The following is a 23,335-nucleotide window of genomic DNA, read 5'->3' on the forward strand; positions in this document are numbered from 1 at the left end:
TAGGTGCTAGGTATAAGTTAGATTATCTCCAACACTCTTTTGAGCATTTAATTTCGTTTTGCTGTTAATCACCTGGGGACTTGGGCTGTATGGTCAGCATAGCAGCCTTTGGTTCAGAGGATCCTGGGTTCCGTTCTCCCACCCAATTGAGGATTTTAACGTTTGATTAGTTCGTCTGGTTCGGGGTGTGAATGCTTGTCTTATAATACACTCATCTTCATATAATAAGCATAAACAATCTGCAGTAAAACCTCACATGAAGTAACCCAAAGGAATAACTGGAAAGAATCCGGGGTAGAAGACGAAAACGTCACTTACTGACTTTCTTTCTTTCTTTCGTTATTTCTTTCTTTCTTTCTTTCTTTCTTTCTTTCTATCTATCTTACGCAATCTCCTAACTTCTCGTTTAATTTGTATTTCCGCTTCTACAATCAATTTTTCTTTCTATCTGATGAGTGATTTTAAAATAGTGTAAACTGCACCCCGCCAACACATCAATTTAATTTTGAAATTTATCGCGTGTTGTCCGACTGAATAGTCTAACAAATTACGTTAATTCTAACTAGGCAAAGTAAAAGTTACGGCTTTTCAGAATACCAAATACAAGATACAAATTGTTAGGCAGATTTCATGTGCAACAATAACAGCAATATCGTCATTTTTATATAGGCCTAAATTTGTACGTGCCCAATCTCTGTACATTCGTTTCCTTTGGAATTTATTTAATACTAGCTTTTGCCTGTGGCTCCACCCGCGTCGACGAGGTTTTGTTTATCTAAGAGATTATCTTCCTTGACTTACGTAAACAACATCATTAAAGTGTGACGGAAAAGTGTACCAGTCTTAGCTATTGCAGTGAAATGGATTTTAATAAACTCTAAGTAAACTTTGAGTGTAGGAGGTTAGATGAAACCTACTGGGAGAAAATACTTCCAAAGCTGACTAAATTTCAGTGCACCAACCTTGTTTGTTTGTTTGTTTGTTTGTCACTGAGTGATAAATCATTTTATTTCCGAAAACAGAGGTTCGAATGGTATTATTTGTGATTGTTCTGCAAATTCGTCCTCTTCCATCATTAACATGTAGCATAAGTCATTTCATAGAAATGAAACACGGTACATTTTCTTGAAACAGTAACCATTTTTAACTTTTAGACGGATGTGTTAACATATCTGCAATGTAAAATTGTTCGTTCCTGGAGATAAATACAATGTTTCTTATGTTTGGTCTGCAAGAAGTATATAGAATAGGTTTGTATTGATTGTCCGTTGCTTGTCTAAACGCGATTTGGCCGTGCGGTTAAGGGCGCAAAACTGTGAGCTTGCATTCCGGAGATAGTGGGTTCGAGCCACATTGTCGGCAGCCGTGAAGATTGTTTTCCGTGAAGCTGTACGTAAATTAAGGCCACGATCATTTCCTTCCAACTCCTAGCCCTTTCCGATTCCATCGTCGCCATAAGACCTATCTGTGGCAGTGCGACGTAAACAAAAAACAAAAATATTGTCTAAACTGCTGATTTATGGTTTGGAATTCGATTTATGTCAAGAGTTGCTTTGTTAAGAAGATAAAACTCTTAGTAAAGATGTGTAGAGGCAGATTTACTAAGTGATAACCATGTGCTGCTTCTTTATACAATGAAAAACGAAATGTCGTGTGGTCTCCGGAGAGGCCTAGTGCAGGTCTTTTGATTTGACACCCGTAGGCGACCTGCGCCTCGTGATGAGGATTAAATAGAAATGAAGACGGCACACAGACCCAGTCCCCGTGCCGGGGGAATTAACCATTTATGGTTAAAATTCCCGACCCTGCTGGGAATCGAACCCGGGACCCCTGTGACCAAAGACCAGCGCGCTAACCATTTAGCCATTGAGCCGGACTTTATGCAATTATATTACTGAAACGGACATTTTTCATTCCCTTTTTATTCTTGCAGAGAATCTGAAAAAGTATTGAATTTCGAAATAAAATATGATGCAGTTAACGTTTAACCGAGACCTTATGGATTTTTTTTATAACATTTAACTTAAAACAGTAACCGAGTTAAATGACACTGAAAAGTTATAAATATCTTCACCATCTTACAGACTTACGAGCGTGAGGTCAAAACCGATCCCTACTGCCCATCCTCACTGCGAGCGCAGAAACCTCATACAAGTGTGATAAATAGGGATCCGAAGTAGCCCAGTGTTTCAAACCTAAGTGCGTGCGGGAAATAATGCACCAAAAGGAAGTACTGCGTTTCCAACGCGCTCATGCTTACAACATCTGTTAATTATGGTTTCAGTAAAGTCGTCACTAGCCCCTCTAAAGGTTGTTTAATGTCGAACCCAGATTATTTCAAGACATATTTTTGAATTGAAAAGTAGTTAGAGTCAGAACTGTACGACCTGTCGCTCATGCAAGCATTCTTAATAATCTCTATCACTGCTCACAAGTATACGGGCATCCTTCTAATGGACCATATTGACGTCAGCATTAGTAGCTATGCATTGTGCCTGTCTGGCTTCTGAAGAATAGTTTACTTGGCTTCCCGAAGCTTGGCAATTGCCCACCAGTTGTTCGTTTCAAGTTAGTTTACTTAGCAGCCTACTTGTTATTCGCAGATTCAGCTCGTTTTAAATGTTATATATCTCCCTTTTATTATACAAGACTGTCATTGATTTGACGTTCCACTAACTACTTTTGCGGTTTTCAGAGATGCTGAGGTGCCGGAATGTTTTCACTCACAAGTTTTTTCGTGCCGGTAAATCTACCAAAAGGAGGCTGGAGAATATGAGCACCTTCAAATACTATCGGACTCAAAACTGGAGTGCGACCTTACTGTGTTTAAAATCTATGACAAGATGGCTTCTTACAACAAACAAGAATATTTCGACACTAAAATATCAATTTTCTCTGAGTATTCTCTATTCTAGTAGTAAGTAGAGACTTTAATATATCTCTGAAACTTAGTCTACTTGATTAAACCTGTATTATCACGTCGATTCACTCTGTAACTCACTTTCTTCGTCAATTTTTGTAGCCACGATGAACTCGCACGCAATTAGCCATGGCACAGTTTGGGGTTGGGGTTTTTTTTTTTTTTTTTACAGAAAGGAATAAATGCTCTAGGAACATGGGCTGAATACAACGGACTGCAAATAAACGCAGAAAAGACAGTACACATGGTCTTCAGGAAAGGAGGACGCCTGTCCGCAAGGGACAAAATTTACCTCAAACATGAACCTCTACAAACTACGAACAGCTTCAGATATCTGGGCGTAACGGTCCAGACAACAGCACACTCATTCAGAATTCACACAACACAACGAGCAGCTGCCGCAACCAAAGCCATCTACGACATCATGTCATTAAGCAAACTTTCCCTGGATACAGCTATAGCCCTTTTTGAAGCGAAAATCGTTCCTATTCTAACATACGGAATAGAGATAACATGGTAAAAGTTAAGCTATAAAGACCTAATACGAATGGAAAAAGTGAAAGCCAGATTCTTGAAAGCAGCCCTCGGAATTTCAAAGTACACCAAGTCAAGACTAGCGTACGAACTCGCGAGAGAAACATTTCTAATAGAGGACCTGAGATGGAAATTCAATCTGCCCTGTACAGACAACTGGAAGAAACTGCGGTTAGAGAGGGAGAAGAAAAAGGAGATATGGCCAGAGTTCTACTCTTCAGAGGCCATGATGAACAGAGCATGGACCGGCACTAACCAGGAGCTGAGACATTTTGTAAATTCCATGGCAGTCCATGGCTACCATCACAAAATCTGTAGGTCGAAGACATACCACGACCCGGACTCGATGTGCATATGTGAACTCTGTGGTAAACATTGTGACCGATATCACGTACTGTCGTCTAAAAATCGTGTGAAATCAATCATAGACCTCTGTATTGATTAATGTATCCTAATACTGCACAACTTGTGCGCAATAAAGTTTATATAAATACCATCGGACTGATCCGGGGTCGAACCCTACAACTTGAGCTCAGAAGGCCTGCGTTATACCGTCTGAGCCACTTAATACAACCATCCCTTAGAATGTATTTCATTGTTTTTTAAAGGATGTCCTCGTTAGTAATGGACCTCCATAGTTCTGCAGACTCCTTCACCGTCTACTGCAATGTGATTATTATCTGATGGCACAAACCTGCCTGAAGCCCTGAGGTTGGAGCGGAGTGGAGAGGAATGAAGGTAATGGAGGCGGTAACTACTGCTGTGCATTGGGAGTGAAACAAAGCCGCCTTGTCACACTAACGTAGTCGCCAGGAGCCGATGTTCACACTTCGGTAACAACTATGGTCTTTTCAGGGTAACCTGATGCCCGATGTAAACAAATCCACGTGGTACAGTCACATTCTGATTGGCTGCCGGCTCTGCAGCGTTGTTCAACTGACATTTCCTGTTTTATTATATTCACGGCATCTTTTAACTCAAATAAATGCAATTTTAAGAATATTATATTTATATCGTAAACTTATTTATTATATTTTGTGATGATAGATCGTTTCGTAAGGCAAATATTGCACCAATTCTAACTGAATGTACAGTCATTTTTTATTACGAATATTGTCTGGCGCAGTCAGAATCAAACTTCTTCAAATAGCCAAGTCATTGAATAACGATTATGACTAATATGTCATAGATGACTTATCAGAGAAGGCTAGACATTATACCCTAAGATTACAGCAGTATCACTTCGAGCTGAAACCCAGAGAATTACTGTAGTTTGGGGCCTTGTTAAAGGTTACGTAGCAAGGCACAACACAACTTTTAGGTTAAGGGACTTGCATGTCGTAGTTAACGAAGGACTTGCTCATGTAACAGCTGAAAATTGGCAGACGTGTTTCGACCATGTGATGAAGTAAGAGGGAAAACTATGCGAGTTAGGTGGGATTACGGACTCTGGTTGACCAATTTATAATTAGTGAAAATGCTTCATCGTCGTCAAGTGAAGGCCAGGACTGATACGGATATGGAGGGAATCAAGCCACTGCCAGAAGACGACTAATGAGACTACGTATTACAACGTAGTTATATTGTATTGTTTATTTATGAGTCATATCTCTCTATTCTTGTGCCATTATTATTATTATTATTATTATTATTATTTGCTGGTTGCTTTACATCGCACCGACACAGATAGGTCTTATGGCGACGGTGGGACGGGAAAGGCCTAGGAGTGGGAAGGAAGCGGCTGTGGCCTTAAGGTACATCCCCAGCACTTGCCTGATGTAAAAATGGGAAACCACGGAAAACCATTTTCAGGGCTGCCGACAGTGGGGTTCGAACCTACTATCTCCCGAATACTGGATACTGGCCGCACTTATGCGACTGCAGCTATCGAGCTCGGTGTGCCATTAATTCTGATTTAAGTTCATTTACGTGGCTGAGTGCTGTTTCTTTTTACGAATGTAATATTGCAGTTTAAAACTCAAAGTAATCGCCCCTTTGATGAAGTTTTAATTTCACAAGAGTACTGGACATATTTGCTTAATTTTTGTTTGATTATCTCCGGAATTACCTGCCGGCGAATGATAATACATTGAAAGGTCTCTAAGTTCAGCCAACTTTGAGTAATCATAAAATCAAATCATTAAATGATCAGTTCAATAAATGCAGGCGAAAGATTGCCCTAACCTGCAATACATTCTGTATTTAGCAGGTTGCTACGCGACAAACACTTATTAATATTCTGATATATGTGATTTTCATCCTTAGTAATGTCATTGCATGCAGCCATGTTTCATTACTTTCTGTCAAACTAGAGGGTATGCACTTCCTCTGATCACGGAAGATACTATTCCCTGCTAGATACTGTTTGATTCTCTAACCTGTCCCAGCTTCCAAATATATTCAACAGATGGCAGGGCATTACTAGTAACTTATATGCTGCCAAGAGAAAAAAGTCTGCGTACAAACAGACTCCATGATGACATACGCCTTAGACATCATGTGGGAACAGCTATCAAAGGATAACCTAGCTACATTAAAAAGAGTGAAGGCCATGTACCTTTAAAAAGTTCTCTGACTGGCAAAAATCACGCTTTCGAGACTAACCTATGAGCTCACAAGACAACCGTTCTATATAGAAGAACTGCGATTAAAAATACCATTGCTTTATACGACACAATATCAAGCTTTACATCAAGAACTGCAGGATATAAAAAAAGCGAATATATGGATAATTTTACCAAACAGGCGACATGATGACGACAGAATGGGTGAATTCCGACTGCGAACTGCGGCATACCATAACGCGCTTCTTATTAAATATTCATAAAACCATTGAAAAGAGCAGGCAAAACCTTATGACTACGACAGGCGTATCAAGACGAGTTACCTGACCTATTTATAACGAATGCGGCAGAGAAGCACGTGTCCTGAACTCTATATATTAAAAGATATTACCAAAAACAGATTCGACAAATCCGTCCGTCCGTTCTACTGGATCGATTTGATGATGATGATGCTTGTTGTTTAAAGGGGCCTGACATCAAGGTCATCGGCCCCTAATGGTATGAAATGAAATGACAAAGTAAAAGTCCAAAATCATCCACTGACCAAAATAAAAAAATGTCATGAAGAATGAATGGATGGACATGAATTTAAAACAATCAGTCGATCCGACTCAAAAAAACTATCATAAATAGTAGTATTACTGACCAAGGGACCACTTCTAAAGCACAATCCTGAATCGAGGATGCTTTATGTCTAAAGAGGTCCAAAATCTAGGTCAAAGGCCCCTCAGAATGGTACTTATCGCTAGTAAAGTAGAACCATGGTATGTGTCATGTTGGGGTACTAATCAAAAGGAGCGAAGACTCACGGTGTTCCACACATGACGTTTGAAAATGTTAAGATCCATATACGGCCGAATGGTCGAAGCGCAGATAATGTTGTATGGAAAAAAGTGTTGTAAACTATACTGCCGGTATTAAATGTTCATAAAAGTACTGAAAAGGCAGGCAAAATAATATGACTGCGATAGACATGTCAAGACGAGTTATCTGACCTATTTATAAGGAATGGTGCGGAGCAGTGAAATGGAAATGGCGTATGTCTTTTAGTGCCAGGAATGTCCGAGGACAAGTTCGCCTCGCCAAATGCAGGTCTTTTGATTTGACGCTCGTAGGCGACCTGCGCGTCGTCATGAGGATGAAATGATGATGAAGACGTTATACACCCAGCCCTCGTACCAGCGAAATTAACCAATTATTGTTAAAATTCCTGACCCTGTCGGGAATCGAACCCGGAATTCCTGTGACCAAAGGCCAGCACGCTAAGCATTTAGCCATGGAGCCGAACATAACAATAATAATAATTTCATCTGGCTACTGCTAGTCCGGTGCAGCCTTTGTACGGAAGACCCTCGTACACAATCCCGGTCAATACATGAAGTATTCTTGAAATGCAATGTCTCATCGCTGTGCTTCGGATTCCACGTAAAAGTTGAGGTCATGTGTCTATGATAAGTGAAATAATCTCGTAAAACTACAAGCTAGCTTGCTTTCTTCTTGTCTGGACAAAAGAAAGTTCGTTACATTCATCAGACCTGCCTCAGCCTTGGACAATATGAAAGTGGCCGAGATATGAGCACCATTATTGTCATGCAGCTAGTCCTTACCTGTGATGAAGTGTGAAAGTATAGCTTGTATTGTGGATTGGTGAATTACCTTTTAGTAGGCTGGGCGAAATGAATTTGATTGCACCATCTGATTCAGTGACGTAAACAACCATCTTCAGCAACGTCTGGTATTTCTATGATTGTTGATGGAGGAAATTATTTGGTATCCAAGCCAACATTTGAGCCGAGAACTCTAGATATTATTATTATATTCTCAGCAAAACTTATCATCTTGTCAATTTTTTCCGATTTATTGGGGTCGGCATATGATATGATATTTTTCCCAGTTCTACGATCGAATGCCCTTCCTGACACCAACCCTATGTGGAGTGGTCTATTCGCTACTGAATATTTTTTGGTGGTTGGTAGTGTAGTATATGTCGTGTGTATATGAAGAAAAATGCGTAGAGATGAATACAAGCACCCAGTCCAACCCAGAGGAATTAATCATACAAACTAAAATCCCTGCCCCAGCTGGGAATCGAACCCAGTGCCCTGAGAAGTGAAGACTAATACGCAATACTAATACTAACAATAATAATAATAATAATAATCCTCTAAGAGTGATACTCATACGGGGATCGCATTGTTGACATATATATGTATTATAAATCCTTTTCAGATCTGCGTCGGTAGATGCAGAGTGGGTCTCAGCCCATTAGTGGCCACGGCTGGTCCGTGGTCCAACAGCTCTGCACTCTGACCGGCCAACCGAGCAGAGGAGGGATAGCCACGGCTCTACCGTGGCTCTACGCGTCTGCATTCGGCAGACGGGACAGGGCTGGATCTCACGGTTGGCTCCAACTGACGGCTGTCCTCAGAATGGTTTTCCGTGGTTTTCCATTCTCCTGCACTAAGGCGAATGCCGGGACAGTTCCTAGTATAGGCTACGGCGCCAGCCCTCTCACCTTCTCCGAGTATCTCCTTCATCGTAACAAATCTCCCGGCCTGAGAGAAGGCGTCAGCGTCTAAGAGGCCCGCCTCCCTCTTTAGGGGAGGAATGAAAACATTTTAGCAGTAGTCGTAATAGTAGTCGTAGTAGATCTAATGGTCTTTGAAATTGTTGAAATATAGGAAAACCAACGTAAACTTCACTGCTACGGATCCCTTAGCAGTTAGATAGCAACCAATTGCGCCGGGATTCGATTCCACAAATTGGAGTAGTGAAGGTGAGCACTAGATGAACCTTCTATATAGCCGGTCATAGGCATATAAGTGAATTATACAACCCCTCTTTGTCAACGGAAGGGAAGAGCAAAATCCAATCCTTTGGACAAATGGGTGCATCGGGAAAACAAATAGTGGCATGAAAGGTGGCGTCATAAATCCAATACCGTCGACGTAGTTGACCAAGGAATGTCGGACAGACGAGATGAAAGTGCTTGTAAGCAATGCCAGACTCATCTGGCGCCCATCCTTGCCACAAAAACGTTTCACAAGTTGTGAGCCTCTCGAAGGAGTAGGGAAAAGTGCCCAGTATCCGAACGTCAAATATACAGAACGGTATTTATGATAGTGCAGTGACAATATACCTATATTTATGACATGTTTGTAAACGTTCCTGGCTGTAAGGATTGTGACACAGACGATGTTGCATTGTGACTCAACGGATTTTAGATTTCAAGTTTAGATAACGATGAAACTTTACAAAGTGTTATGGAAGAATCATAGAAAGTGGGCAGTAATGACGATACTATATCGAATATTAACCAGAAACGGGACCGTTTTGATAATGTTGTTATTGGTTTTACGTCCCGCGAACTAATTTTTAACATTTTCGGAGACGCCGAGGTGCTGGAAGTTTGGATCCGACCCAGAAACTGTCATAAATAATAGTATTGCTGACCAAGGGACTGCTTCTAAAGCAAAATCCTGAATAGAGTACGCTTGTTGTCTAAAGGGGTCCAAAATCGATATCAACAGCACCTCGTAATGGTAGGCCTACAGTATTTGTCATGTTGCGGTACGAATCAAAAGTAGCGTAGATTCACGGTGGTCCACACATTATGGTACTACTCACAAGTATTGTACGTCGCACAGGTAACGCAGACCTATGGTATTTCTCACATAATGGCGCCACTCAGACAACGCAAACCCATGGTGTTCCTCATATAGTAAGTACCAATCACAGACAACGCAGACCTATGGTGTTCCTCACCTATGTGTACTAATCACGGGCGCCGGTATTCCCGTGGTGTTCCTCATATAGTAGGTACTAATCACAGACAACGCAGACCTATGGTGCCGTTCATATAGTGGCACTAACCACAGGCAACGCCCACGCCCGTGGTGTTTCTCATAATGGTACTAATTACGGGTACTGGAAACTCTGCTGTTACTAATCACAAACCTATTGTGTACCTAACATAGTGGTACTAGTCGCAAGTAAAGGCGACCCATGGTGTTCCCCTCGTGATGGTACTAATCACAAGTAGTTTCATGGTTCTAATACAATCATCCCTTGGTCACTCCTTTTAGTAGCCTCTTACGACAGGCAAGGGATACCGGGGTTGTATTCTTCGTCTGCGTCCCCTACCCACATGGGGTGAAAATTGAAAGACTCCCTAGGCCTCGAGTGCTCTAATACCGTCCGAGTCTGAAAGAAACAAGAGTTGACCACGGGAAGCCGGATAGGATAAATGAAAGTGAGAAGTTTGACTCAAGTAAGTGGAAGCAATGCCAAGACTCAACTGAGGGCCCCATGGTCGCCAACCCACGCTCCCAAGTTAAGAGGCCCTGGGGTCCCTTTTAGTAGCCTCTTACGACAGGCAAGGGATACCGTGGGCCATCTCCAGGGCTGCCGACAGTGGACTTCGAACCCACTATCTTCCGGATGCAGGCTGACAGCTGCGCACCCCTAACCGCACGGCCAACTCGCCCGGTAAATACAAATGTTGATTTACAGTGAATATACATAATTGAAATTATTTTCTGTTGTATAATACTGAAGTGTTCCTTATATAATGTTTTATTGTATGTTGTATTTAGAAATACTTTTATGTTCAGATATTTGAAAAGTTTGTTCTTTAATACATCAATTTCACACTACAGTAACATGTTGCTAGACTAATGTTTGGTTCTAACCCAATTATCCACATTTCTGCATATCCGGATCATGCCAGTTCTAATTACCGTACTCGGGATGATTGCAGTAATAAATAATATTATAAAATTATATAATAATAGACTAATAATAATTCCATAATAATAGAATTATAATAATTATATAATGCGACGTATATATATTGGTATAGCATCCAGTGGCAATATTGAGCACAAGACAAAATTATATTATGATAATAATAATAATAATAATAATAATAATAATAATAATAATAGATACCGGAATTTATTGCCGCTATAGTTATTTTACGTGCCAGTAAATCTACCGACAGGAGGCAGGTATATCTGATTAATGATTACCAAATACCACCAGACTGATTATACAAGGAACCCAAAAACTGTAGCTCTGAAGGCCAGCGCTCTGCCATCTGAGCTACTCAGCCCGTCGCTCAGTGGAATAAGAGGAGTTTCCTGTAATACAATGTTGAAATAACAAGCTCAAATCTGAGTCAGAATTCTCCCTCGGGTTGTCCCTTCTTCATTCCTGCTATATACTGGAATGCGACGAATATATATTACGACAATTACTCCCAGTGACAATATTGAGGACATGACGGAATTTGCACAAATCAATGTTTGAATGCAGGGACTGCGACAATCTCGTACATGCTCGGTTGTGGTTGAGTGTCCTAGCTTTAGTTACAAACAACCTGGCAGTCCAGTCCACTCCACTGGCCCAAGTGCAATACGTATTCTAAGGTTGCCCCGCACCATGTGTTCTACTGGGATGGTCATTCGCGTCATAAATTCCGGAGCGAACGGATGATGCTGTCACTTGACGTTGTCTACAAGAAAAATATAGGAAAGTATAGGGGTATGATTACAAGTGAAAAATAATCAGGTTTTACGAGTTACAGACCATCAGTGAAAATGATATTGAAAACTTGAAGTGAAGAATGCCACGGGCAAAGCGAAGAAATACCTTAGTATTCAGAAGAATCATTGGTACCCCTATTTAACAATGGCTGTGAGTCAGACACAATTGCCGCGCTGTATTAGCAGGCCTATAAACTAGTACTACTAAATTATTTTCATTCCTCCCCTGAAAGGGGAGGCGGGTCACTTAGACGGTGATGCCGTCTGTGAGGCCAGAAGATTTGTTTTTTTTTTTTTTTGCTATGGGCTTTACGTCGCACCGACACAGATAGGTCTTATGGCGACGATGGGATAGGAAAGGCCTAGGAGTTGGAAGGAAGCGGCCGTGGCCTTAATTAAGGTACAGCCCCAGCATTTGCCTGGTGTGAAAATGGGAAACCACGGAAAACCATTTTCAGGGCTGCCGATAGTGGGATTCGAACCTACTATCTCCCGGATGCAAGCTTCACAGCCGCGCGCCTCTACGCGCACGGCCAACTCGCCCGGTAGGAGATTTGTTACGGTGAAGGAGATGCTCGGAGAAGGTGAGAGGTTTGGCGGCCGTGGCCTATACATACTAGGAACTGTCCCGGCATTCACCTGGTGCAGGAGAATTGAAGACCATTCTCAGGACAGCCGACGGTGGGGACCAGCCTCTATCCGTTTCCCGAACTCAGAGGCAGAGAGCCACGCTACTTGTAGCCTGAAGCCTACTCTCCAACCGCCGACCCTATAAGCTAGATTGAACATGTTACGAGAGTTTGTGCAGAGCTGTCACTCGCACAAGAATGAATGATTCGTGTCTTCCTTCGGGTGTGTGGAATAGTCACTGTGAGGAATTATCATGCTCAAATGTCAGGATACCGATGCTACATTGTGGGGAGTTCCGGATGACATTTCTTGTTTCTAATCATATCTGTAATAATAGTTTGGTTTTGTGTCTACAAACTACTCTTACTGTTTTCGAAGACGCCATGGTACCGGAATTTTGTTCTACATGAGTTTTTACTTTATAGTAATTCTACTGATACGAGACTGGCATATTTGAGCACTTTCAAATACCATTGGACTGAATCGGAATCGAACCCACCAACTTAGACTCAACGCCAGCGTTCAGCAACGTTCTAACCGCATCGTATTCCCTACAAATGTGTTAAATCGCTTTCAGAATGTGTCACCCAGACAGAGCTTTACATTACTACATTCAAAGTCTCTTCTGCGGTGTTCAAATGTTGTTGTTTGAGAAAGATCGCACTTCTTCGAGCATATCTGAAGGTCATACATCGTTCAAGCAATATCTAAATCTGGTAAACAAACGAGTCCCTCTCCCAGAAACTTGATAACGTCCACAAGCAAACACATTTGGTGAAAGTTTAATGACCAGTTCCGAAGACACCCTAACACCTGTAGAGTTTAGGTTTATGCTTTTCAAGATGTTTTCTGTCCTTGCGAGGCATCATATCAATCGTTCCGTAGATCTGATATTTGACAAGAACTTCATGGGAATGTGATTACAGTAGATAACAGGTACAGAGTCGGTTTCGTAGGACATTCGAAAGTTGCTTATATCGATGACGTTTAAGGATATTAAAATACGACAGTTGTGAGAACCAAGTGACGATATCACTTGACTGTAATAATGTAATACAAATAAATTCCATTGGCCTACACCATCACCGCTCGGCCTTGGTCTACCAGATGACTGCTGCTCAGCCTGAAGGCCTGAAAATTAGGTGAAGCGTTGTTAGTGCGATGAATCCAGACCTTTAAGGTAGATTCACACATCTCCGGGACGTGACGGCGCTTTCCGTGACGTGACGGCATCTTCCGTGAAAATAAAATATCGTCGCCATGTAAACGAAGGGATGAATTCCAACACTTCCGTTGACGTTATTCGCCGTGACCTTCAGTGCTTCTCCGTGATCCGTGCCGGCATTATGTATTTGCTCGCCAACGATATTTTCTTGTTTTCACGGACGTGATTTCTCTCTTCCCGTCTTCCTGCTTTCTTCGAGTACTGAGGTTATCTGTGTACGTTTGAACTGCTCTTTACTTCCCAAAATGAAGGACGCACTGCTGATTGAATTAGTGAAGGCACACTCTTTTCTATATAATTTAGCTGATTCGAAATATATGGATAGTGGTTTGAAGAAGCGTGTGTGGGACGAAATTGGCGAGAAAATGGAAGGTGAAGGTAGGTAACTAACATTTTTTGCTTTTAAGATTAAGAAAATCAGTCTGTCTGTACATAGGCACCGACTTTGGCGTGGCAAGGCACTTTCTGCTCCTAACTTACAAAATCACGGGTATTAAAAATTAATCAACAATTTCATTTATTTAATTTTTCAAGTGATTATTATTTAATGTTTCAAGTAATTGAAAACAAATATAGTGTATCCGTGAAATTTTACTTCGTCGTCCTTCAAGCACTTATATCAGGGGCGGCCTTTCAGGTGAAGTAGGTGAAGTGCCACTTCACCATTTATTTTTACCAGAATTATTTTTTAAAATTTATTTTTCTTATGAAATTTGTTGGTTTTACGGAAAGAAAATATTTTTTGTTTTTGTACGGCGTTTGGAGCATCAAGAACTCGCATCACTTGATGCGAACCAGGGGAAATCACGAAAGCGCCGGCTGTCGGCCACCCACAGTACGGCGCGTGAGCTTGAGTGAAGACAAGAGATTCAACAGCTGGCTCTACCTCCCAAGTGCCACTTGGCCTTGGCGGTTGCCATGGCAACCGTGACGTCATCCGCGTACTTTACTCGTAGCAAAATGTTCAGGTGAAGTTGCGGGAAGATCGTAATGTTTCGTCTTCCCTGCGTCACCCTGTGTGAAGTACTAGTACTTACTCATCGTGGTTCATTCGTAGTGTTGTGCTGTTTTATTTAAACATGTATCCTGTTTATGACATAGTGTGTATTTTATTAGAAACACCACATTGGAGAAACGAAGAACAGAATGAAGTTCTACGTTTTGGTCACCCTACTGAATCACTGCAAATTTGTGCTACAAAAGAAGTGAAACATTCCGGTAAATCTTACAATCTTACTTTCAAAAGATCTTAGTTGAAGGAATTGCCATGGTTGTACTCTCCAGCTCTACAGAAGTTGTTTTGTTGGCCCTGCTTGCTTTTTAGCAATAAAAATAACGTTTGGAATAAAGCATGATTTTCAGCCCTTTCGAACATAACACGTTCTTTACATAAGCACTCAGGCTCTGCAGAACATATAAAATGCCAGCTAGATTTGAAGACTTTGGAAAGAAACCAAAATACGATCTCTGATGCCCTGAAGGAAAATGCTTGACTGTACATTGTACAGTTCAAGGAAAATGTACGTTTAAATGGGCTTTTCCTTCAGTTGGTAACATAACTTTTTCGGTTTCTAGCTTCAGTAAACAGCTGTGCGCCTTAAATGACAACACGATAAAAGTGTCCAGCTCTTTCCGAGGGTGCCGCCCTTCCGTAATTGTTAGTCTCCCGGTCAGATCTTATCTGTACTTTGCATTGTAGAGCAAAGACAGTCACATGGTTGCCGCACTATGACGTTACACAGCGCTCCGGTCTGTATACATTTTTGGTCACGTGCTGGACCCTCCGCCAGTCACAGGTACGAGATAAGAGTACAAAACAACCAGAAACAACACGTAGTTCCTAAATCTGTCGCTCGAAACAGAACGGGTTATTGTTCTTCACCATACTTTTCAGCCACGAGCCGCCACTGACTTATATAGAGTAGAAAACTCTCCTTCCTTACCCCTGCGTTTCCATATAGGGTGAACCCACTGTTCCTTTCTTTCTCCTCTTCATCCAAGATTATAGCTATCATTAACAGTTCATCATCACTAAAAATCTCATCATGGAACACTTGATTGCCGAAACTGCACGGAACTGAAGTGTGAGAACAGACGTAAAATATTTATGTCGGAAAGGACGGATACGGACACGGAGAGCGCCGTCACGTCCCGGAGATGTGTGAATCGACCTTTCTTGCCTTTCTAGACCAGAGCTGCCATCTCACCTTCAGATAGCACCTCAAATTTTCTCATGTAAGCTGAGTGGACCTTGAACCAGCCCTCACATCCAAATAAAAATCTCGGACATCAGGAATAACTCGGGGCCTCCGGGCGAGAGGCAGGCTCGCTACCCCTTGACTGCAGGGCCAGTAATAATAATATTAATAATAATAATAATAATAATAATAATAATAATATATAAAACATGCCATATAATTTCATCTAACCTCATCCTCAACCCCGTATCAGGTAACTAGGATAAAGGGTAGTTATACATAAGCCTACATTGATTTTACGACCCATTAACTATTTTTCTGAGGCTCCAAGTACCGGATTTTTGTCCCGCAGTAGTTCTTTCACATGTTAGTAAATCTACCGACTTGACGTTCACGTACTTGAGCACATTCTTCTACCAGTGGACTGAGCCGGGATCGAACCCGCCAACTTAAACTCAGAAGGCCAGTGCTCTACCGTCTGAACCACTCAGCCCGGCTCACGTGACTATCATGCCCGTACAAGTCTCAAACTGAGCACCTTCAGGAAGAACATGCCTCCGTAATCTGAAAGCTCAACCGACACACACTTTTGTGAATGTCAGCGGCATTCTGGAGAGTATAATACCAAGTAATTTACAGTGAACTAATGTTGAGAAACTTCGGGCTTCGCTTATGGTTGCCACACGTCCCAGAAAAACCGCGATTGTCCCGATTTAAGGGTGGAAAAATCGACCAGACCGGTTCAGTAAATTTCCTATAAAAGTTCTAGATTGTTTACATTTATCCATTAAATGTGTATTATGATATGATTACAGAGGTAAAATACTGTAACTCTTCCACATTAAATAAAACTGTTTATCACACTGTGGTACTTATATTTACAACAGTTAAGGCTTCTTACACCAAACATATATTTCAAAGGGCCATACTTTGTAAAGGTACTCTGCGCTTTTTTTTCTTCACTGCACATAAGTTTATCAAATTCAGTGCAAGATACATGTGACATGTGGCAGAGTTAATGTACTGTATTCGATAGAAATACAATTCTGAACCGCACACAATGGAATCTACACATTAACACGTGCAATCAAATGAATAGGAAACAGAATTGGAAGTGGCATTCTCTGTGGATTCGGGATCCAGCATTAGTACTTCAGTCATGTGCTGTGCGGCACGAGAGTTATTAGTCCACAAGATGGGCAGAAAAGCTACTAGGCTACTTGATAGAGGGGTTGAAATTTATTCGTTCATTGCCCCGTATACTTTTCTTCCGGTTCTGTGGACGAGAATTATGGCAACCAAAAATATATTCCCTTCAGCAAATGCATATTATTATTATTATTATTATTATTATTATTATTGATAGTGGTTTAAAGTAGCCTTAGAGTGTTGAAACATAACTGCCAATATAGACACCTACTACCTTATTAAAGAATGGATCAAAGATTATTTTCTAAATACTGTATACAGTATATGCAACGCTAGGAATATTCAAAGAAGAATATACAGCATATTATACCGTTGATACTCACAAGAAATGAGGATGGTTGCCCATTTGTACTTCCTCTTAAAACTATAATCACTACTACAATCACCACAGGACGTAAGTAATTACGTGTCATTTCTTCTCTACCTTCACTATATGGTGAGAAGTTCTACAGAAATGATTAAAAACCTTTCTTTGTTTGTATGACAAACAGGAAGGAAGTAACCAGATAAGCAAAACAAAAAAGCATTAGGGCCACGGTAATGGCTCAATGCATTTAAAATAACTCCGTTACGCATGCTCCATAAGAGAATGTAATTCACTGCATACAATATTATGACTCAGATTAACTTCTCTACAAACATTGCGTTGTGTTGTATTAATACTAATAATAATATTTTAATAATACCGGGCTGAGTGGCTCAGACGGTTGAGGCGCCGGCCGTCTGACCCCAACTTGGCAGGTTCGATCCTGGCTCAGTCCGGTGGTATTTGAAGGTGCTCAGATACGTCAGCCTCGTGTCGGTAGATTTACTGGCACGTAAAAGAACTCCTGCGGGACTACATTCCGGCACTTCGGCGTCTCCGAAAACCGTCAATAAGTAGTTAGTGGGACTAAAGCAAATAATAATAATTATAATAATGTTTGTTAACAATGTCCAGTCAGTTGCTACAGTTTTTAAATATACTTCAGGGTATTATAATTTTATTCCACCGGATTTCTTTGACGTTGAGGAAACCACAATTGTCAAATGCCATCGGCTTCTACCAGGACTGAACCTGCTCTTTCGGGAGATGAGGCACAACCAATGGACTGCGGTTCACTGTATTATTCGAATCAAATAATAAACTTCTACAAACTAGCAGCACTTGGTCACGAAGCTGATAGTTGTCTCTTACAACGGCTTTCTGAGCCAAAATTATAATGGGACGGGGCTAAAAGTATCTTCACCTTCAGAAGCTGGTTGCAAAATCGTCAGTCAAATATCTCGGCTAAAAACCACCATGAAACTTAACGTGTCTGAAAAATGTGGTCTAAACATAAAATACAAATTCACTGAAGAAGCCTGTTGACCACAACAGTCTGTGCAACAGAGTTGTTAATATCACTGAACCACCTACAAAATAACTGGGATATATCCTTCGTTCCCCGTTCACATCAGATTGTAATGACGAACCACTCTTGTCATATCACATAGAAGCACAAGAATCTTACGATCATCTGACAGTTTACTCACCCGGTGCGAAGTTGAGACTGTGTTGAACGCTGCTTCACTGCTTACGCTACGCGAGCTTGCAGGCTACTGCTAGACGGCTGGTCCAACTGGCCACACCATACGACCTCCCCACCAGAGATCATACTCTTTACACGTCCAGTATCGAGTTGAGCGGAAGGAGGTGACAAACCAGGGCGGAATTTGTCGGAAATAATAATAACCTTGCCAATGCCCACCTTCTAGCGTCTACAGAAATGCTCCCTTAACGTTATTAAAAAAACGTAACGAATATTTTGGCGAGTGTAGGTTAACAACAGCCCCTAGTCACAGTCCCTGGAAGAAACAAACAGGGCAGGCTATTTACCCTCATTCTAATGAGGGAAGGAAGCTACAGTTTCTTGGTAGGAAACCCATAAATGAAATTTCACAAAATCTCTATCAATCACTTATTATTATTATTATTATTATTATTATTATTATTATTATTATTATTATTTTGCTATTTGTTTTACGTCGCACCGACAAAGATAGGTCTTTGGCGACGATGGGATAGGAAAAGCCTAGGAAGTGGAAGAAAGCGGCCGTGGCCTTAATTAAGGTACAGCCCCGGCATTTGCCTGGTGTGAAAACGGAAAACCACAGAAAACCATCTTCAGGGCTGCCGACAGTGGGGCTCAAACCCACTATCTCCCGATTACTGGATACTGCCCGCACTTAAGCGACTGTAGCTATCGAGCTCGGTGTTATTATTATTATTATTATTATTATTATTATTATTATTATTATTATTATTATTATTATTATTATTATTTGTTATGAAGTAAGCCATTCCTTTCCAGCGTGGTGAAAAGTGGTTTGATAGAACATAAGATTTTCTTGTAGAACGAAACATGTCATTCTGCTTATCATTTTTCACTTTGTCGGACTCCTTGGCTGAATGGTCAGCGTACTGGCCTTCGGTTCAGAGGGTCCCGGGTTCGATTCCCGGCCGGGTCGGGGAGTTTAACCTTCATCGATTAATTCCAATAACCCGCGCGCTGGGTGTTTGTGCTATCCCCAACATCCCTGCAACTCACACACCACACATAACACTATCCTCCACCACAATAACACGCAAGTTACCTACACACGGCAGATGCCACCCACCCTCATCGGAGGGTCTGCCTTACAAGGGCTGCACTCGGCTAGAGATAGCCACACGAAATTATTAATTATTATTACTTTTCACGTTTTACAGGTATATTATAGTGTTCTAAATGATTTCGTGTTTCGACAGTTTGACAAACAATAAAGCTATATGTCACTCTAAGGAAGTTGTAAGACTGGTTATGCATGTCGCATCAAATTATACTCCCTGTCGGAAATTACGTTTCAGGATAGTTAAGAAAAGCTATAACTACTTTTATTATCTTAGTAAATCATTGGGTGGTCTAGCTGTCTGTGGTAGGGTACCAGCGTTGCATATTCAAACCCGGCAGAGGTAGTCAAAACTTCGGAGGACAGAACAAAGTCCATAAACCTCTCGATGCCGTATGATGTCGGCAAGTAAAATATATTTGGTGGCACATTCCATATCAGTTGTTTCTCTAAATGTTTTTCAAAGAACTTGGAAATTTGTCGAGCATTTCCCTTGATACATGTTTCCAATCCCCTACTCCTCGTCCTATAAATGAATATTTGCCCCAATCTGTCCTCTTGAATTCCAACTTCATCTTCATATTTTGATATTTCCTACTTTTAAAAGATCCGCTTAAGCTTAGGCCTATTAGTCTATTATACCAATGTCACTCCACGCCATCTCTCTACTGACAGCTCGGAATATACCACTTAGTCGAGCATCTCGTTTCCTTACTTCCAGGTCTTCCCAGCCCAAAGTTTGCAATCATTTCTTAACACTATTCCTTTGTCGGAAATCACCCAAACAAATCGTGCTGCTTTCCTTTGGATCTTTTCCGGTTTTCCTATCAATAAGTCCTGGCGTAGATCCCATACAATGGAACCATACTCTAATTAAGGTCTTACCAGAGACTCTTCTTTACATCCTTACTACAACACCTAAATACCCTAATAATCACGTGAAGAGATCTGGCAGTATTATCGGACCTTTATGTTTTCTTATATATATCAATGATATGTGTAAAGAAGTGGAATCAGAGATAAGGCTTTTCGCAGATGATGGAACAGAGTAATAAATAAGTTACAAGATTGTGAGCAACTGCAAAATGACCTCGATAATGTTGTGAGATGGACAGTAGGCAATGGTATGATGATAAACTGGGATAAAAGTCAGGTTGTGAGTTTCACAAATAGGAAAAGTCCTCTCAGTTTTAATTACTGCGTTGACGGGGTGAAAATTCCTTTTGGGGATCATTGTAAATACCTAGGTATAAATATAAGGAAAGATCTTCATTGGGGAAATCACATAAATATGATTGTAAATAAAGGGTACAGATCTCTGCACATGGTTATGAGAGTATTTAGGGGTTGTAGTAAGGATGTAAAGGAGAGGGCATATAAGTCTCTGGTAAGGCCCCAACTAGAGTATGGTTCCAGTGTATGGGACCCTTACCAGGATTACTTGATTCAGGAACTGGAAAAAATCCTAAGAAAAGCAGCTCGATTTGTTCTGGGCGATTTCCGACAAAAGAGTAGCGTTACAAAAATGTCGCAAAGTTTGGGCTGGGAAGACTTGGGAGAAAGGAGACGAGCTGCTTGACTAAGTCGTATGTTCCGAGCTGTCAGTGGAGAGATGGCGTGGAAGGACATCATTAGACGAATAATTTTGGATGGTGTCTTTAAAAGTAGGAAAGATCACAATATGAAGATAAAGTTGGAATTCAAGAGGACAAACTGGGGCAAATATTCGTTTATAGGAAGGGGAGTTAGGGATTGGAATAACTTACCAAGGGTGATGGTCAATAAATTTCCAATTTCTTTGCAATCATTTAAAAAAAGGCTAGGAAAACAACAGATAGGGAATCTGCCACCTGGGCGACTGCCCTAAATGCAGATCAGTATTGGCTGATTGAAAAGTAAACTTTCTGATATCATGGTACAAACCTTCTGAAGTGGCGCCATCTAGGCAGCCTGCCTACCGATTTCGAAATTCCGATTGTGTTGCCATCTATCAACGGAAGCGCAGTTCTATTGGAATGACATGGAATGCCAATATTTTTGACCGTCCTTCAAAAATGTACCTTAGTTAATGGAGACGATGTTTACTATCCAGATACTTATATGCACAGAATACAGATATATTGAATCATTGTCATTTGCTAATATCACTCTCTGTAACGCGAACACATCAAAACAGGCAGCAGGACTTGGTTCAGTCTGATACCTAATAATAATGTTATTTGCTTTACGTCCCACTAACTACTTTTTAAGGTCTTCGGAGACGCCGAGGTGCCGGAATTTAGTCCCGCAGGAGTTCTTTAACGTGCCAGTAAATCTACCGACACGAGGCTGTCGTATTTGAGCACCTTCAAATACCACCGGACTGAGCCAGGATCGAACCTGCCAAGTTGGGGTTAGATGGCCAGCGCCTTAACCATCTGAGCCACTCAGCCCGGCAGTCTGATACCAGTAGACGATGTTAACGTTGCTACTTGCTCCATCATGACAACTTCACTGCACTGAATAAGAACCATTAACGATTGCCGTATGTCAGTTATCGCTTTCAGTACGCGAAAACTTCAAAGAAGGCAGTAGGACTTGGTCCAGTCCTATGCCGATAGATGAAGTTAATGTTATTATGTACAACAAAATGACAATCTCCTGTTTTTGCTTGTTACGTCACACTAACACATCGGATGTTTCCGACGATGGAAGAATGGGAAAGGGCCAGGACTGGGAAAATAGCAGCCATGGCCTTAATTAAGGTACAGCTCCAGCATTTCCCTAGCGTGATAATGGGAAACCATGGAAAACCATCTTCAGGGCTGCCGACGGTTGTATTTGAACCCACTGTCTTCCGATTGCAAGCACACAGCTGCGCGATCCTAACCGCACGGCCAATTCACTCGGTAAAAATGACAATCTGAACTCGTTGAATGAGGGGCATTTTATCGAGACAGAACCAAGCATATGAAATTCCATCTCACCCGAATTATATCTGCAGTATGGAAACACCCACAATGAAGCGTTTACAATCAACATTTGTTAAGATGTCATTCCTCAAACTCAGCGGAAGACGTCCTATCTTGTGCTTATCGATGCAGATAATGTGATTTCACACATCAGAATGAAAAAATTTCACTGAAAGATAGTATTTCACTAAATAGTTCAAGTATGATAGTCATCAATGCATTGTTTTTGTAACATATATCTGGTACCAAACGTTCCCGTTCGAACTCATGCCGATAAATGGAGCTGTGTACGCAATTGCGACGAATATGAGACAATCACTTCGCTGAACGAAACGTTTTTTTTGTTTTTGTTTTTTACCGAGCTCGATAGCTGCAGTCGCTTAAGTGCGGCCAGTAACCAGTATTCGGGAAATAGTAGGTTCGAACCCCACTGTCGGTAGCCCTGAAAATGGTTTTCCGTGGTTTCCTATTTTTTTTGCTAGGGGCTTTACGTCGCGCCGACACAGATAGGTCTTATGGCGACGATGGGATAGGAAAGGCCTGGGAGTTGGAAGGAAGCGGCCGTGGCCTTAATTAAGGTACAGCCCCAGCATTTGCCTGGTGTGAAAATGGAAAACCATTTTCAGGGCTGCCGATAGTGGGATTCGAACCTACTATCTCCCGGATGCAAGCTCACAGCAGCGCGCCTCTACGCGCACGGCCAACTCGCCCGGTGTTTCCTATTTTCACACCAGGCAAATGCTGGGGCTGTACCTTAATTAAGGCCACGGCCGCTTCCTTCCCACTCCTAGCCCTTCCCCGTCCCATCGTCGCCATAAGACCTATCTGTGTCGGTGTGACGTAAAGCAACCAACAAAAAAAACGTGTTTTTTGGGTTGGGGTTTATCTCGAATTAGCGCAAGGAATTTAGCATCGACAGTTTTGCGT

The 23,335-nt window shown here is 41.4% G+C and overlaps 1 protein-coding gene across 3 annotated transcripts in view; it reads right to left on the reverse strand.

Annotated features, from left to right (window-relative positions):
• The window catches only part of LOC136877429 (sodium-coupled monocarboxylate transporter 2), a 426,077-nt gene extending 407,621 nt beyond the window's left edge, over positions 1-18,456 (reverse strand). For 2 of the 3 annotated variants that reach the window (XM_067151480.2, XM_067151461.2), the window contains exon 1: positions 18,342-18,456. The gene's annotated coding sequence lies outside the window, so the exon portion shown is untranslated. The remainder of the gene's footprint in view (positions 1-18,341) is intronic. The other variant, XM_067151471.2, reaches the window with a different exon arrangement.
• Positions 18,457-23,335: the final 4,879 nt, after the last annotated feature.

This window comes from Anabrus simplex, chromosome 1 (assembly GCF_040414725.1).
Source record: "Anabrus simplex isolate iqAnaSimp1 chromosome 1, ASM4041472v1, whole genome shotgun sequence".
NCBI classification, from domain to species: Eukaryota; Metazoa; Arthropoda; class Insecta; order Orthoptera; family Tettigoniidae; genus Anabrus; species Anabrus simplex.